Consider the following 17254-nt stretch of genomic DNA (forward strand, 5'->3'; position numbering starts at 1 on the left):
ATCGAGATTAGGTCGTTGTGTGACATATAATTGGTTGTCCTCTTAACCAAGGAGTGTGGAGACACTGGTATGCCATACAGGTGAAGTGTAGGAGTACATTTCACTGAACGTGACCAATTCTGGAATGCTTTACTGTCAAGAGATGTTCCGAGTGGATATGGGTATAAGTTTGGCCCTCTGATCTGAGATTGCAACCTATGACTAGCAAGCAACTCACTGTACTTTGATACCGGACTACCTGAATTTCTAATTCAGTGACGGAAGGTCACTGGGTGCAGTCAAGTACTTGCGTAGTCAGTTGTGAGTCGGGATGGAATTGACCCCTCCTGGAAACAGGAGATAATGTCTTATGATTAATTTAGCAAAATCTTGGCCAGGGTAATCCCAGTAAGGAATCACGGGATATCTAAAGTTAATCACATAATGGATGTACTAATTATAGGGTTGACAGTGAGCTCTAAGTCATCCTGGCATTAGGAGTCAAAGGGATTGAATTATACAGTAACCATAGTCCAGGGTTCCAGAATATTTGCTTCGCATATATTCGGCCTATCCGGACATCGGGTACCATTGCTAGATGGTCACATCGATTAGTATAGGAAGATGTTCCTATACTACCGGCTTAGGTTCGAACCTATAAGGTCACACGCATAGAAGTTTCTAGGTTGATCAAATGGCTGATTGATGATTAAGAATCATTAAGGGGTAATTTGGTCAATTCGATTGACAAATTATCCTAAGCAAAAGTTGCATTAAAATAATTATTGAATTATTGGAGGATTAATTAGCAATTAGATTGCTAATGAACTCAATTTGATTGAGTAATTGGGCTTAGGTTGAGCCAAATTGAATAGGATTCAATTTGGGCTGCATCAGGGTTTGACCTAATTGGATTGGGTTCAACCCAAGTAGATTGAGCTTGACCCAATTGATGGAACTTGACCCAATTGGATTGGGCTTGATCCAAATCAATTAGAAGATCTTATTTGATGAGGATTATGAGTCCAAATAATCAGAATTGGATAAGGAGAAGAATCCCTAAATTTTAGGAACCCATCCTTATCTTCTTGGAGAAGAATGACACCTTAATTTATCCCCAATATTTTCTATGCCTATCCTCTTTATTTTTGGCCAAAAATCGGCGTGAGAAGAGAGGAGGCGTGGGGCTATATTTTCTATAAAAATGGCACCTTAAATCTTTCTATAAAGATTTAGATGAATTTCCTAATATGTAGGGATTGCATGGCGCATGAAATAGGATGGTCTGCGGCTGAACTTTGGATGCATGAATTTCTAACTTTTAAGAATCCAAAATGCACTAAATTTAGATATGTTTATCTTCTCTTAGCTGCCAAACCACCAAAATTTTTTGGGAATTTTATCAGCCAAATTAGTTGGCTAAATTAGGTGTGAGGCGTGGGGTGGTCTTTTGGCTATAAAAGACCCCCATGCCTTGGGTTTAAGATATACCATATTTAGAGGTTTCAAAAAATTCTGAAAAAATTCTCTGAGGGCCTACATCCCTTCTTCTCCTTCTTCCTCACGTCCATCCTCCATCTCCTTGAAGAACAATCAAAGGTTGAGTGTTTAGAAGGAGAAAGCTTCAGCCATTGCAACGTTCCTGCGCGAGCTAGCACTCCCGCGGAAGACGATCTACCTAGGGCTTCGCATGTACTTCTCATAGAGGCCATTCGTGTGCGTGGCTGCGAAGTCAAGATTTAGATCCATAAGTTTCTTCTATCATAAAAGGTATTAATCCCACATTAATATTTTATTTTGGAGTCAGGGTCTAGATCTGATTTTCCGAGGTTTTACCCTCCTTTGGGGCTCCTCACGGAGTTATCTCCAGAATCCATTCGATGAATATTTGGAGATTAATCGCAATAGAGTGTTTACCTTTCAGATCTGATAGTTAATCATGCATGAATGTTTTAGCATAATTGTTTAAACGATTCCGGCATAATCCTATGTGTTCTTAAGGTGCTGATTTCTAGATTTGATCTTGTAAGCATGCATGAATTAAATTGTTTGATTTGATTTTTCCACTGTATTTTTAAAACATAAAAAGAACTACGTATGGCTTGATCCCCCTTATGAAGGGGTACGTAGGCAACTCGATCAGGTTCAGCCATGGTTTTAAAGAAAAAAAAATTCAGCATCCTTAATACCGAAGAACCTAGGAATCACTTTCAACACATACATGGTCTCTAGCCATATGGGTCCATGCAATGTAGATTGGCTGCAGTAGGTTCACTGTAGGAGTAGGGTATGCACCTATAAGGAATCTATCGACCTTGATAGATAAGGAGAGATCCTATGTGATTTTTAAGACTGAGTTCGTAAGACCTCAGCCGGGGCAGATTGTACAGTGGAGAAAGAGTTTTCCACTCTCGAGCTTAAGTCCAATAAATCTTGATATATGACAGGCGATGGGGTTTGACGAGTTGTCCATGACCTCTGCCCTGTAGAGATCCACGATAGAAGGACTATATCGCATAATAACTGCACATAGAGGTTCACCATTCTATTCTGCTGGGTAGCCACTACATGCTGCTAGGTGTCACTGGTGGATGGTGGGACTCATAGGGATTGTCTCGATGATCGATAAGCCCTAATGAGTAGAGTTGGAATCGTTCTGACCCATTGAAAGGAGTTTTCAATGATATTGTAATAGAGATCACAATATATCTCACTACCAGTCAGAATTGAACCTATGGGGTCACACACACTAGAGGCATTGACCGATCCGATGGTTGAATCGTGATTAGGAATCACAAGTAATCAATTCGATTGATAATCAGTTGAAGAAGGAACAATGGAATTAATTAATTGGACTTAAACACAAATCCTACTTCGAGTAGGATTCCTAGAGTCCTAATTGGATTAGAACTAGAAATCCTATTTGGAGTAGGACTGGGATTCCTACTTAGAGTAGGATTCCTACAATCCTAATTAAATTAGGAGTTTTGAACTAAATTTGGATTCCTACTTGGAGTAGGATTCCCATTGTTCTAAATGGATTAGGACTTCGGATTCAAATTAGAGTCCTAATTGGATTAGGACTAAAATTAAATAAGTCCTAATTAGATTAAAATTTTTTAAGTCTTAATTAATTATTAATCTAATGAATTAACAAGATTTCTAATTGGATTAGGATTGAAGAGTTCAATTGAGTCATAATTGATTTGAGTTATAATTGGATTAGGACTTACCTAGATTAGATCCAATTTGGTTAAACCTTGGACTAAGCCTAATTAGATTAGGACTTAGCCATAAGAAGACCACCTAATCCTCCTTAGAGTAGGACTAGGGTTAGCCAAGAGGGAGGGGCGCACGCCCCTCCTCTTTTTCTCTGCTTTGTGCAGCACAACAGGAGGGGCCGGCGCCCCTCTTGGAAGGTCATCAAGGAGCTCCTAAAAGTTAGGAGCTCCACTCCCTTTAAAAAGGGGTAAGGGGCGGCACACTAGGGCATTCAAGCCTTCTTCTCCCTTGTGTTGTGGCCCCCTTCCTCCCCTTGGTCTTCAGCCGCAAGCAAGGAAGAAAAGAGAAGGTGATTGGCGGCCCTCCTCCCTCCTTGTTTTCTTCTTCCAACGCAAGGAAAACAAAAGGGCTGCAGTCAGGCTTTGGTTCTTCTTCAAGATCCCTCCTTTTTCTTCCTCCTCCCAAGCATAATCAAGAGTTGATTCAAAGGAAGGAGATCAGCCATTAAAATTGTCTCTGCAAGGGAGCTAGCACCCCGGGGAGACAAAGAAACTAGGATCGGTTTTTGCTTCGTGTGGATACCCATAGAGGCCGGACGCTTGTGCGGCTTCAAGCGAGCATTCTTTTAAAACCACGATCATCAGTTTGCGGTGATCATCTACCCGCACAAGGTGAAGATCTAATCTTCATAATGTAGTTAAAAGTTTTTAATTCTAATCTATCTATGAACGGTTTTTGAACAACGTTCATGGGATGAACGTAAGATCCCGCTTATGCCTATTCCGCTGCCATCTGAATTTTTTTAAATTTTCTGCGGCATGGGCGGATTCTAATACTAAAAGGATGCTTGGCCTATCATAGAAGATGTACATAGAGGAGGTACTGAAGAGGTTCAATATGGAAAACTCCAAGAGGGGTCTATTACCCCTAAGGCATGGGATTCATCTCTCCAAGAAGATGTGCCCCAACACATCTGAAGAGATTCAATGCATGAGCAGGATTTCTTATAATTCTGCAATAGGAAGCCTCATGTATGCCATGCTGTGTACATGACCTGATATAGCCCTTGCTGTGAGTGTCACTAGTAGATATCAGTCGAATCCAGGCGAAGAGCACTGGACTGCGATGAAGAACATTCTTAAGTACTTAAGAAGAACTAAAGATTTGTTCTTGATTTTTGGAGGATCATCAGAGTTAAAGGTAAAAGGATACAGGATTCAGATTTTATGACTGATATTGATGATAGAAAGTCTACATCTGGATATGTGTTCTTGTGCAATGGTGGTACGACAAATTGGAAGAGTTCCAAACAACTGATCATTGCTGATTCTACCATGGAAGCTGAGTATATCGCCGCCTCTAAAGCTACAAAGGAAGCCTTCTGGTTCAAAAAATTCATTGCAGAGCTAGATGTAATGCCATCAGATGCCATCACATTCTACTGCGATAATAATGGCGCCATAGCTCTTGCTAAGGAACCAAGGTCTCATCAGAAATCTAAGCACATAGAGCGGTGTTTTCACCTTATACGCGACTACCTCGAAAAGAAATATGTCGAGGTGCAGAGAGTAGACTCCACGGACAACGTGACGGACCCGCTCACTAAGCAGTTAAATTAGCAGAAGACTGAAGCCCACCTTGAAAAGATGAGCTTAGATATATGTCTGATTGGCTTTAGTGCAAGTGGAAGATTGTTAGATGTATGCCCTAGAAGCCAATCTGGCGGACACATTATTAATTTTGGGACATAAATTTGTACTTGACTTTATTATTATTGAATAATAAATGGGCATCTTTCCATTTATATTGTTTATGTGTCTATGAATCATCCAAAAAATTAATAAGATGATGATACATATTCTCAAGAGTTGAGAATTTGAGCCATGTATCATTGGTGATTAATTTCTAAATGCTCCTGGTCAATGGATCATCATGAGGACGGTGATCAATCCGATCAGTGCACAGATCGCTTTTCTTATGGATGGACGAGACTCAAGTCCACAGTGTAGGGACACTGAAGTGATAGTGCAGGTGCTTGTTAGAGAACAAGGGTACTGAGCGTGACCAAGACAAGAAGTCACTTGGATGTCTATCCACTCGTCAGTGACTTGCTTGATGTTGCAGTAGTGTGACTGGTCCTTTGACCTGCGGTGCTTCGGCTATTCACAGTGAGGTTATTATAGTTTGACTGCACATATACATGGTCTTTAGTCATATGGGTCCTTGTTGTGTAGATTGGCTGCAGTAGGTTCACTGTAGGAGTAGGGTATGCACTTACATGGAATCTATCAACCTTGATAGAAGAGGAGTGATCCTATGTGATTTATTAGACTGAGTTCTAAGACTTTGGCTAGGGCAGTAATATAAAGTGGAGAAAGAGTTTTCCACTATCGAACTCAAGTCGAATAAATCTAGACATATGACAGACAACGGGGTTTGACAAGTTATCCATGACCTCTGGTCTGTAGGAAACCACGATAGAAGGACTATATCATACGATAACTGCACCTAGAGGTTCATCATTCTATTCTGCTGGGTAGCCACTACATACTGCTAGGTGTCATTGGTGGATGGTGAGACTCACAGGGATCATCTCGATGGTCGATAATCTCTAGTGAGTTGAGTTGAAATTGTTTCAACCTATTGAAAGAAGTTTTCAATGATATTGTGATAGAGATTGCAATATATTTTACTACCAGTCAGAATAGAACCTATAAGGTCACAACATTAGAGGTATTGACCGATCCGATGGTTGAATTGTGATTAAGAATCACATATGATCAATTAGATTGATAAATGGTTAACCCGCTAAGAGTTAGTGGTTAGAAGAAGGAATAATTGCAATTGGATTGCAATTTAATTTAATTAATTGGATTTAATTAATTGGACTTGATCATGAGTCCTACTTGGAATAGGATTCTTGGAGTCCTAATTGGATTAGAATTTTAAATTAAATTAGAGTCCTACTTGGAGTAGGATTTCTAAAGTCCTAATTGCTTTAGGACTGAAATTTAAATCAGTCCTGATTAGATTAGGATTTTCTTAAGTTCTAATTAATTTTAATTTTAATCTAATTAATGACTCCTAATTAGATTAGAATTGAAGAGTTCAATAGAGTCATGGTTCAATTAAATCCTAATTAGATTAGGATAAGGAGGAAATTGAAATGGATTCATATAAATTCCATGCATTAGACCCAAACCATCTTACCACTTAATTTGATTAAATGGCTAATTAAATGGGATATGAGGGAGGGGCCCACGCCCCTCCCCTTGGGAATTGCGTGGAAGAAAAAGGAGGGGCGTAAGCCCCTCCTTGCTACCGAACCAAAGTGATAAGGGTGAGCTCCTAAAAAATAGGAGCTCATCCTTATCACGTTGAGAATTAAAAGGAGGAGGGGTTTTGGCCCCTCCTCTCATGCTATTTCTAGTGGTTCACGGCAGCAAGCTCCCCCTCATTCATTTCTCCTTTCAGCCGCAAGGAAGCAAGGGAAAAAGAAAATCCTTGGTGGCTCTCCTCCTTCTTCCTTTTGGTTCCAAAACAAAGAGAAAGGAAAAGGCTGCGCAAGGTTTTCAAATCTACTTCCTTGGCTCTTCCTTCTTCTTCCTCCTCTCCAGGCAATCAAAGGTTGATTCAAAGGAGAGGACTTCAGCCATCAATAACCTTCTCTGCAAGGGAGCTAGCACCCCGGAGAGATCCAAAGGCTTCGATCGACTCACTATTTCGTGTGGATACCTGTAGAGGCCGGACGCATGTGTGGCTTCCACTGAACCTTCATCAAATACCACGTAAATCAGATTTGCGAAGACCATCTACCCGTGCAAGATGAAGATCTAATCTTCTTAATAATAATTTTAAAATAATTTAATAAGAATTTAATTCTAATCTATCTACGAAAGGTTTTAAAATACGTTCATGCGATGAACGGGATATACACATGTCTTTCCGCTGCATATCTGAAAGTTTTTGAATTTTCAGCGACATGTGACAGATCCTAACATACTGCACCATAAGGAGAAACCTTTTTCACTACGAATGGTCCATCCCACCTATAGCGAAGTTACCCGAAAAGAGTCGCAACTTGGAATTGAATAGCCAAACCTTTTGACCAGGCTCGAAGGATTTATGGTTAATAGTTTTATCATGAAAAGCCTTAGTCCTTGCTTTATAAATTTTAGCATTTTCATAGGCCTCATTGCGCAACTCTTCAAGTTCACTTAGTTGGAGTTTTCGGTTAGGACCAGCTGCTGCCATGTCTAAGTTAAACTTTTTGATAGCCCAGAAAGCTCTATGCTCAAGTTCTACCGGTAAGTGACAAGCTTTTCCAAAAACTAATCGATAGGGAGACATGCCAATAGGAGTTTTGTAGGCAGTACGATAGGCCCAGAGTGCATCATTTATCCTTTGAGACCAATCTTTTCTATCGGGACGTACCATTTTTTCTAAGATGTGTTTTAACTCCGTATTGGACACCTCGACTTGTCCACTCGTTTTGGGGATGGTATGGGGTAGCAATTTTATGGGTGATGTTATATTTGCGAGCTAAAGCCTCGAAAGACCAGTTGCAAAAATGAGATCCCCCATCACCGATTATGGTTCGGGGTGTGCCAAAACGACAAAAGATATTTTCATGTAAAAATTTAACCACAACCTTGTGGTCATTAGTTTTAGTGGCGACAGCTTCTACCTATTTTGAGACATAATCAACCCCTACCAGAATGTATTCGAAACCAAAAGATGGTGGGAAAGGGCCCATAAAGTCAATACCCCAGACATCAAAGATTTCTACAATTAAAATAGGATTGAAAGGCATCATATCTTTACGGAAGATGGTACCCATCTGTTGGCACCGTTTATAAGTTTGGCAAAAGTTATGGGCATCTTTGAAAAGTGTGGGCCAATAAAATCCACTCTGTAAAACTTTTGCTGCAGTTTTTCTACCCCCAAAATGTCCCCCACAAGCTTGTGAATGGTAGAATGAAAAAATACTTTGAAATTCGCATTCAGGGGCATATCGATGGATTACTTGATCGGGACAATACTTGAATAGATCGGGATCATCCCAATAATAGAACTTCACTTGTGAAAAGAATCAATTCTTGTCTTGAGTTGACCAATCATCCGGAATTCATCCTATGGCAAGGTAATTCACTATGTTTGCAAACCATGGTGTTTTTATTCCTTGTACCTCAAATAATTGTTCATCTGGAAAAGAATCGTGTAAGGGTGAGTGTTCGTCCGATTCCTGTCTAACTAAAAATATGCTAAACAGATCGTTGTTAGAACCGACGAACAAAAGTTAAATTTAAATTTACTCTTACCTGTTCTACTCGAAGAATAGTGGTTGTAAGAGGTCGATCCACAGGGAGGTGATTGGAGTTGCATAAAAATTAGAACGTTCACTCGGATTCAAAATCGATTTTTGAATAATAGAAGAAAAACATTATATCGGGGATGATGATGAATTCTCTAGTCTACTGGAGAATTATTTTTTTATTTAAAAATAATAAAAAGACATGTACTTAGATTTAAAGAGCATTTATATTTTTAACTAATCCAAGAAAAGCTTTGGCATAAATAAAAATGGATGAAAACAAGAAGAAACTGCATAAAGAAAAATTTAATGTATTGCATAAAAAGAAAAATTAAATCATTGCATGAAGAAAACAGAAATTAAACTAAACCTAGAACAAGGATTGCATGAAAAAGAAATGATAGATTTGATAAAAATAACATCGATTACAAATAACAATGGAGATTAGACCTAATACTCCTTCTCTTTTGTAAATAAAATAAAGAAAAAGAAAGTAGAACAAGTCACTTTTCTTCTCCCTCTCTCTCCCACGGTGGAGCTCCCAAAATAAAATACTTTCTTTATTCCTTTCTTCTTCCCAAGAACAGAGCCTTGCTCTGTTTCTTCTTCTCAACACCCAGCCGACTCCTTCTTTGGTTCCCACCCCAACCGAGCACCTCCTCCCCTCCTCTGTTCTTTGGCCTTCACCCGCACACCGAGCTCTCCTCTCTTGGTTCCCACCCCCCACCCGAGCACACCTCTGCCTGCCTTCTTCCCCCCTTCTTATAGCACTTGGAGACGCGGTGCTGGGACGAGGAGGAGAACGCGGAGGATGCGCAAGAGGCGGCCGGGCGCGGGATCCTCTCTTCTCCCTTCTTCTTCGCACGGGAATGGAAAGAAATCTGGGAGAAACGCGGATGGATGAAGCCGGAGGGGGCTGTGGCGTTGATCAAGAGAGATGAGGACGTGCAGACGGCTGTGAGTCGGGCGTTGCTGGGATCACGGAAAAGGGGTTTCCTTCTTTGGGTGCCGGATTGGGGCGTTCATGGCATGGGCGAGCTGGCACAGACGCTTGGATGCGGAGGAGAAGATCACGGAAGAGCTGGGAAAGTGATCTTCGGGAGGAGCCGATCATGGACGCGGTGGAGGGGCTGATGCGGAAGGAAGGAGGCGCTGGGATCCCGCTGAGGACGGACGGCTGCAAGGCGGGGAAGACGCGGATGGCAGCTGGGGTCTGCCGTGATCGATGGGAGGACGCCGGATCATGGCTTGCATCACGGCTTGATCGTTGACGGGTGCTGGAATGGAAGGTGGGGATGCTGGCATGCGGTGGGAGAAACGCGGACGGCTGGGAGGAATGCTTCACTTGATCGACGGAGCTTGACGCTGATCGCGGGCGCTGTGATGCGAACGAAGCAGGGACTCGGGACCACTGGAGATGCGGGGACGGTGCTTGGATCACGCTGCAGTAGTCGGACGAGCATGGAAGGTTGGAGAGGCTGGGAGATACCAAGTTCCATTCAATTTAGTCATATAGAAAAATAGTGTGATATGAAATTTGGCTTGTAGACGGGTCATCTATTCTGGCTGGAGGTCAAGTGCAATTCTTTCAAGTCATGGGTCACCCAGTACCTTATAGTTATGATATAGCCCATTTAGATTTGCCCAAAATTATTTTTCAAAAGCACAAAAGAAATGGACCCGATTCGGACCCAAACCCGACTCGGATCCGAACCCGACTCGGATCCGATTTGAAGTCAAATTTGTACTCAATGTGCATTTTATCTCTAATTTATACTAATCTATGTTAAACCCAAATATAATATTAATCCAGTGAATTTATCATTATCGGTTAACAATAACACTAATTTTAGTAATATGTAGGTCGCACTTTTGTGCTCTCATCACAACCCCCAACTAGCTTATTGCTAGTCTCTAGCAATTCAGTGCGAAAATGATAAAATGAGAGAGCAAAAGTGTTATTTATTAAATATCCTAAGATAAATACTCACTTTCGTAGAGCATTACGATTGCACTTAGCACGTGCAACAAGCCTTTAAACCCCTAGGTTACCCTAGTGGACGAGTGTTGTCTCGTGAGGGTTTGCAGTGAAGTTACCCACAAACTTCAATCCCAAAATAAAATTTATTTTATGAAATGAAAGTCTAATTTCAAGTACATAACTGATAAGAATTTCAAAAGCACACAAGGTTTTAATTACTAAGTAGCCCAAATTCTAGGTTAGTATGCAATTTAAGTTGAAGTCATTAAGTTTTCCGTTAGGGAGTTGTAAAACTTATTTATACTTGAGTGCTCAGTGAAGTTTGGACCATGCACCAGTTAAGGTTTCGGATCTCCAAAATATCGCTAATATTAGTAGTTTCCAAGAATTGGTCGGACAAGACCTATTTGCTGATTCAAAATCATCTTTTCTGCAGGATTTCGAGAGTTGTGGATGTTTACTTTAATACCTCATGGGCTTTATATATAATATTCCAGTTTACTCGAATTTTTACAACGACGGCTTTCACACTATTGTCTTTTTTTAAGGTCAATATACATTTTTTTTGTTTTTCATTTTTTTTTTCTTCTCTCTTTTTTTTTCTTTTTTTTTTGAAAGAGAAATGATAATGTATATATTGTGCACTTTTACTCCTGTGATGATTCCTCCATGTAGCGAGCAATTAGTCGACAATTCTCACACCAGTTGGCATGAGGTGTCGGGCATCAAGACTCCCCTACGGACCTATGCTCGGGTTCCTCATCACAAGCCCGCTGACCTTTGACAATAGGTAGCCCTTTTCGATGTACCTGACTAAATCCTTTTTTTTTTCTTTTTTTTCTTTTTTTTTTGGATCAGAAAAAGATGGTTCATCAGGATTCGAGATTGCTACCATATTCTCAACACAATGTCGAACCTATACCTTAGAAAGTGCAGGCCAGATGTGTTGTGAAATTCAAAGTACTAATTAGCTTACAACTCACTAAAAGGAACTTAATAAAAAGAACTCACTTTGCACTACTTCCAACTAGTCATTGGGCTCTTAGATTTTATATACCTTGTGTGTTGTAAATTTTTTTTTTTTTTTCAAAAATTTTACCTAAAAACTCTTTTTTTTTTTAATTTTTATAAAAACTCTTTTTTTTTTAATTTTTATAAAATTTCAAATGCTTAAAAATACCCCCAAACCTAAATCTAACATTGTCCTCAATGTTAAAGAAAATTTAAAGCAGTAAGAGGACAGAGGAGAAGTTACCTGATATGGGTAGGTAAATTGAAAATTGGGGTAAAATTCCCCAAACCTGCATGTTAGTAATTTTTTTTTTTTTTTTTATAGAAGATATTCATATGTTGGGTTGCCTCCCAAGAACGCTAAGTTTTATGTCTTCAGCCAGACAATTATAATTCATTCATGATACACAGGGTCGGTCAGAAGTGTCTCCTCGACTTCTGGCCTCAAATACTCAAGGTATGGTTTTAAACGATGTCCATTAACTTGAAATGACCTACCATCTTTAGTATTGCATATTACTACCGCACCATGCGGATGTACTTTCTCTACCGTGTATGGGCCAGTCCAGCGGGATTTAAGTTTTCCAGGGAATAGATGTAATCGAGAATCATATAAGAGAACTTTTTGTCCTTGGTAAAACTCTTTACGAGTAATCATTTTATCATGCATGACTTTCATACGATCCTTGTACTTCTTAACACACTCGTAAGCATCGTTCCTAATTTCTTCAAGCTCGTCAAGCTGAAGCTTTCTATGTTCTCCCGCCTTGTCGAGATCGAAATTTAAGCGTTTGATTGCCCAATAGGCCTTGTGTTCTAACTCGACAGGTAAATGGCAAGCCTTGCCATAGACAATCCTGTATGGGGACATTCCAATTGGTGTTTTGTAGGCCGTACGATATGCCCACAATGCATCTGTTAACCTAAGGGACCAATCCTTTCGAGATGGATTGACAGTTTTCTCAAGGATGGTCTTGATTTCTCTGTTGGAAATCTCAACTTATCCACTCGTTTGTGGATGATATGGTGTACCGACCTTATGGGTGATGTTGTACTTCCTAGCAAGGGCTTTAAAAATTCTATTGCAAAAATGTTTCCCCCCATCACTAATGATAGCACGAGGGGTGCCAAAGCGAGCGAAGACAGACTCCTTAAGAAACTTGATCACTACTTTGTGATCATTGGTCTTACACGCGATAGCCTCAATCCACTTAGATACATAGTCAACAGCTAGGAGTATGTACTGGTGCCCAAATGACATAGGAAAAGGACCCATAAAATCAATACCCCAAACATCAAAGATTTCTACAATTAAGATTGGGTTCAGGGGCATCTCATTTTTTCTTGAAATTTTTCCTAGTCTTTGACATCGGTCACATGATTTGCAATACTCGTGTGAGTCGTGAAATAGTGTGGGCCAATAGAATCCGCACTGCAAGACCTTTGCAGCCGTCTTTTTACCACTGAAATGACCACCACAAGCGTGGTCATGACAAAAGGAAAGGACATTCCTTTGATCGTGTTCAGGGATGCATCGTCTGATGATTTGATCAAGACAGTATTTGAACAGGTATGGTTCATCCCAAAAATACCACTTCACACGAGCTAGGAAGCGAAATTGTTCCTGTTTGGTCCAAGAGCTGGGCATTTGTTCAGTAACAAGGTAGTTGACTATGTCAGCATACCATGGAACATTGGTGTGGGAAATCATCATTAGTTGTTCATCCGGAAAAGTTTCGGATACAGGTAAGGATTCCGCAGATGACTCAACAATCAGTCTGGACAAGTGGTCAGCTACTACATTTTCAGATCCCTTTTTATCTCGAATTTCGAGATCAAATTCTTGGAGCAATAGGATCCAACGAATGAGCCTCGCCTTAGCATCCTTCTTTGTGAGAAGGTACTTAAGGGCGGCATGATCAGAATAAATAAGGACCTTGGATCCTATTAGATAGGGACGAAATTTGTCTAGAGCAAAGACAACAGCCAACAACTCTTTTTCAGTGGTAGAATAGTTAAGTTGAGCATCATTCAGAGTTTTGCTCGCATAGTGAATCACATGGGGAAGCTTCCCCACTCGCTGACCTAGGACGGCACCTATTGCATAATCGGATGCGTCACACATGATTTCAAATGGCAGACTCCAATCAGGGGACCTTATGATGGGTGCTGAGGTTAGTTCAGACTTTAGTCTTTCGAAAGCAGTTATACAAATTGGCGAAAAATTAAAAGTAGCATCCTTCGCCAACAAATCGCATAAGGGTTTCGACAATTTACTGAAATCCTTGATAAAGCGGCGGTAAAAACCCGCATGCCCTAAAAAGGATCTGACTTCCCTAACAGTCTTAGGAGGTGGCAATTTAGCAATTAATTCTACTTTGGCCTTATCCACCTCAATTCCTCTTTGTGACACAATGTGTCCCAAAACAATACCTGATTCTACCATGAAATGACACTTCTCCCAGTTAAGAACTAAGTTTTTCTGTTTACAGCGTTCTACAACAAGTGTCAAGTGGTGTAGGCATTCCTCAAAATTAGATCCAAATACAGAAAAATCATCCATGAAAACTTCTAAAAATTTCTCCACCATGTCGGAGAAAATACTCATCATACACCGTTGGAATGTAGCTGGTGCATTGCATAGCCCAAAAGGCATGCGACGATAGGCAAAAGTACCATAAGGACAGGTGAATGTGGTTTTCTCTTGATCCTCACGTGCGATAGGGACTTGGTTATATCCAGAATAACCATCGAGGAAACAGTAATGGGAGTGGCCAGCTAGCCGTTCTAGCATTTGATCGATGAAGGGTAGAGGAAAGTGGTCTTTCCTAGTCATGGCATTAAGCTTCCTATAGTCGATGCATACTCGCCATCCCGTCTGGACTCGAGTAGGGACTAACTCATTGTGATCATTTTTCACCACAGTGATGCCAGACTTTTTAGGTACGACTTGAACTGGGCTTACCCACTGACTATCAGAAATAGGATATATAATCCCTGCATCTAAAAGCTTGATGACCTCGGCTCGAACTACGTCCTTCATGATTAGATTAAGTCGCCTTTGTGGTTCTCTAGAAATTTTTGCATCTTCTTCTAGATGGATTTTATGTTGGACCACAGAAGGACTAATCCCCTTAATATCAGCTATAGACCAACCGATAGCTTCCTGATTCTTCCGAAGGATACTTAACAGCTTCTCTTCCTGTTCTTTAGTTAGATTCGATGCAATTATAACAGGTAAGGTCTTGTTTTCTCCAAGAAATGCATACTTCAAGTTTTCGGGAAGGTCTTTAAGTTCTAGTTGTGGAGGTTTGACATTGGATGACACTAGCTGAGATTCTGAAATAGGCAATGATTCAAACTTGGTGGCCCATCTGCTAGTATCCATCACTGGAATGGAATCTAACAATGCATTAACCTCTTGACTTGACACACAATCTTGACCAAAATTAGCCAAACATCTTTCTAATGGGTCAGAATAACTCGATTCTTCAAAAGAACTGCTAATTATATTCTCAATCATGTGAATTTCTTCCAAATCGTCCATCTCAGTTGACTGACTACTACTATGAAAAACATTGAGCTGGACAGTCATGTTCCCAAAGGCTAGAGTCATTATTCCATTTCGGCAACTAATCACAGCATTTGAAGTGGCCAAAAATGGTCTACCTAGGATCACCGGGATGTGACTTTCTGGATTTTTTACTGGTTCAGTTTCAAGGACTACAAAATCCACAGGGTAGTAGAATTCATTAACTTTTACAATCACATCCTCCACAATTCCTTTGGGATACTTCACAGTCCTATCTGCTAATGACAAGGTAATGTTTGTGGGTTTTAATTCCCCCAAACCTAGTTCGGTGTAGACAGAATAGGGTAATAGGTTTACACTTGCTCCTAAGTCTAATAGGGCTCTCCGAATGATGGTTTCTCCTATTTTAATTTCAACAGTGGGGCAACCAGGGTCCTTGTATTTTGGGGCAATCTGCTGTTGAATAAGAGATGAGGCTTGTGCAGCCATCACAGCTTGCCTAGGAATACTGGTTTTTCTTTTTACCGTGGTTAGGTCTTTTAAAAATTTTGTATAGGAGGGGATCTGTCTGATGGCATCTAGGAAGGGTAAATTTATCTGGACATTTTTAAAGGCTTCCATGATTTCATCGTACTGAGATTTTTTCTTTGAGTCTTGTAGTCTACTAGGAAAGGGAGCCTTAGGTGTGTAAGTTTCTATTGGTTTCTCCTTTATTCCTTGTGTTCCCTGTTCTTGTGTCTTTTTCTGGGTGGGGTTTGGCTCATGCTTTTCTTCTTTTTCTTGCACAGGAAGTTGGACCTTGTTGTCCACTTGCTTGCCAGACCGTAAGGTGGTAATTGCCTGGACTTCATGGTTCTGGTTTCCATTAGAATCAATCTGATACTGACCTATCTGACCTTGATTTTGTTGTCTACTAGGGTTAGGCACTGGTTGACTAGGTAGTTCACCTTTCTTCTTATCCCCTAGAGAGTTAGCTATTTGGCTCAGACTAACCTCAAGTTTTGCAATTGCTTGCGCATGGAATTGGTTAGTCTGGGCTTGGGCTGTATTGGTCTGTTGTTGTTGCTTGATAAAATCTTGTTGTTGTTTCATCATATTAGCCATCATGGTTTCTAATTGTGAAGGTTGCTGTGGGATAGGGGCATTATAAGGCGGTACAGATGGAACCAAAGGTTGGTTCATTTGTGGTGGACCTATCCTGGGAAAGTTGTTCTGAAAACCTGGAGGACCACCTTGATGCTGAATAGGTTCATTTTGCTTGTATGAGAAATTTGGGTGGAACCTATTATCAGGGTGGTAAACTGGGCTGAACGAGTTGGGAGTGGGCTTCTTAAAGGCACTATATGAATTTAGAGCATTTGCTTGCTCGGCCTTTATGGTGGGTAAACTAGGACAACACTCCACTAGATGCTCAGAACTGTTACACAAGATACATAAACTTTGTAACTCATGATCCACTTTCATGATGGGATTTAACTCTTTATATGAACTTGAGCTAGTGGAAACAGTGAAAGCATCAAACTTTTTGCTTAAGTTGTTCATTCCAGTCACCAGATTGGACATGACATTTTTGAGTTCTGGGTCTGCTTTCATTTCATAATTACCTGGTTTTCTAGACCCGAACTCATCTCTATTTATTTCCTCACCATAGCTACTCCAATTTTGGGCGTTCTCGGCTAAGTCAACAAGAAATTCATAGGCTTGATCCGGGGTTTGGTCTATGAACCTACCTTTGTGCATGGACTCGATCATGTTTCTATGTGCCGGAGGTAGTCCTTTATAAAAGAAATGTACTAGATCAGCCTTGTCAAGCCCATGGTGCGGGCACTTGACCAAAAGATCATGGAATCTTTCCCAAAGTTGGGAAAATTCCTCCTCAGATTTTCCTCTAAAAGTTCTGATTGCATCCTTAATTTTTTCAGTTTTTACCATGGGATAGAACTTAGCCATGAACTTCCTAGATAGTTGTTCCCATGATGTGATGGAATTTGAAGCTAGGGAATACAGCCATGCAGCAGCACGATCCTCTAAAGTCATGGGAAATAACCTTAATTTAATACCCTCTTCATCTAAATTTTGATTTCTAAACGTTTGACAGATTGTCAAAAATTTGTTTAGATGAATGTAGGGTTGTTCACTCTCGAACCCATGAAACTTGGGTAACATGTTTATTGTTGCAGCCCGAATCTCGAATTGGGCTGCATTATTAATTGGT

This window comes from Phoenix dactylifera, chromosome 4, assembly GCF_051530095.1.
Source record: "Phoenix dactylifera cultivar Ajwa chromosome 4, Ajwa_hap1_PhDact_Kaust_v1.1, whole genome shotgun sequence".
In the NCBI taxonomy this organism is placed as follows: Eukaryota; Viridiplantae; Streptophyta; class Magnoliopsida; order Arecales; family Arecaceae; genus Phoenix; species Phoenix dactylifera.